This window comes from Magnolia sinica, chromosome 7, assembly GCF_029962835.1.
Source record: "Magnolia sinica isolate HGM2019 chromosome 7, MsV1, whole genome shotgun sequence".
NCBI classification, from domain to species: domain Eukaryota; kingdom Viridiplantae; phylum Streptophyta; class Magnoliopsida; order Magnoliales; family Magnoliaceae; genus Magnolia; species Magnolia sinica.
In genome coordinates, this window is record NC_080579.1 from 59,168,821 (window position 1) to 59,170,410 (window position 1,590).

General features: G+C 39.3%; 1 non-coding gene across 1 annotated transcript; it reads left to right on the forward strand.

Annotated features, from left to right (window-relative positions):
* Positions 1-1,041: 1,041 nt before the first annotated feature.
* LOC131252343 (small nucleolar RNA R71) lies at positions 1,042-1,148 on the forward strand. Its single transcript, XR_009174370.1, has one exon. It is a non-coding gene; the product is annotated as a small nucleolar RNA R71 (small nucleolar RNA).
* The last annotated feature ends 442 nt before the right edge of the window (positions 1,149-1,590 follow it).

Here is a 1,590-nt window from a genome sequence, read left to right on the forward strand (position 1 = left end):
CGTGCATAAGTCTTTCAGAAATTTGACATATGAAGGTATCTGTTTTATGCCATCAACTAGAGGAATGTTGACTTTCACTTGTTTTAACACCTCTAGGATATCCTGAGAGTTAGAGAGAGGTTTTGGTGCGACCAACCGTTGGGGAAATGGAGCAACTGGCTTTTATAGAAGTTCCGATTCTAATTTTTGTGGGGTCTCACTAGATCCATTATTGTTGTCCTCTTCTGATTCTTAAGGTTTTTCAGGCCTAACCGGGAGGGTTTTATCAATGATCTTCCCACTCCTAAGAGTGGTGATGGATTTAACGTGCTCCATTTGATTTGAAGAGCTGGGATTACTTATCTCGTACTGCAGTTTAGGATTGGGGAGTGGTTGTGCAGGAATCATCCCCTTTTCTATAACCGTCATACGTGAATCTATCTTTTGCATAAAGTCTCGCATTGCATGGGTCAGCTCTTGTATGAAATTTTGAACCGGTTCTTTTGAGGTTTCCCCTGATTTGGATTTTGATTGAAGAAATCTTAAGGGGTAGCAGTTTGTCCATTTCTCCAACTAAAGTTTGGATGATTTTTCCAACCAGGATTGTACGTATTAGAGGTTGGTCCATTGAAAGGTCTTTGATAATTATTTATGGCATTGGATTATTCATTTAACACTTTTCGAAAGGCGGGTATCGTAGGACAATTTTCAGTTGTATAAATGTTGCAATCACATATGCCGCAAACACTATCATTAACCTTATCCTTCTTTCCTTTCATGGCTTCAACTTTTCTCATGAGCATAGTCACTTTATACTTGAGATCATCCTCTTCTTTTAAGAAATACAATCCACCTTTCTCCTTTAATTGAGTCGGCCTAGATGTGGTGTTCGACTTTAGGTAATAATCCCATGATTGTGTTTTTTCAGCAAGACTATCGAGGTAATCCCATACCTCGTCAACAATTTTATTAATGAATTTTTCATTACACATTGTCTCGACCATTTGGCGCATGGAAGATGTCAGTCCATCGTAGAAAAAATTTGTGATGCGCCACGTTTCAAAGCCGTGTTGTGGGCATGAACTGACCAAATCCTTGAACCTTTCCCAACATTGGTAAAATGTTTCATCCTCCTTTTGATTGAAGTTCATGATTGTTTTTTTAAGGGTAATCGTTTTATAATGTGGAAAAAATTTCTTTATAAATTCCCTCAGCATATCATTCCATGTGCCAATGGATCTAGGACGTAGTGAATGCAACCACGTCTTAGCCTTCTCCTTTAAGGAAAAAAGGAAAGAGTCTCAGCCTGACTGTGTCCTTGGACACATTTTGAAAATATAAAGTGGCTATGATCTCATCAAACTCTTTCAAATGTAGATATGGTTCTTCAGATTCAAGCCCATGGAACTTAGGAAGGAGTTGGATAACCCCTGGCTCGATGTCCATATGTCCTGTATTTTTAGGAAAAATCATGTATGAGGGCGTACTCACCCCCGCTAGTTGTAAATAATCTCGTAAAGTACGTGGTGGGGGTGCTTAATGCACCTCATTCTCATCCTGAATGTCTTCCACCCTGGGTTGAGGTAGAAGAGTTTGGTTCTTAGTCATCAC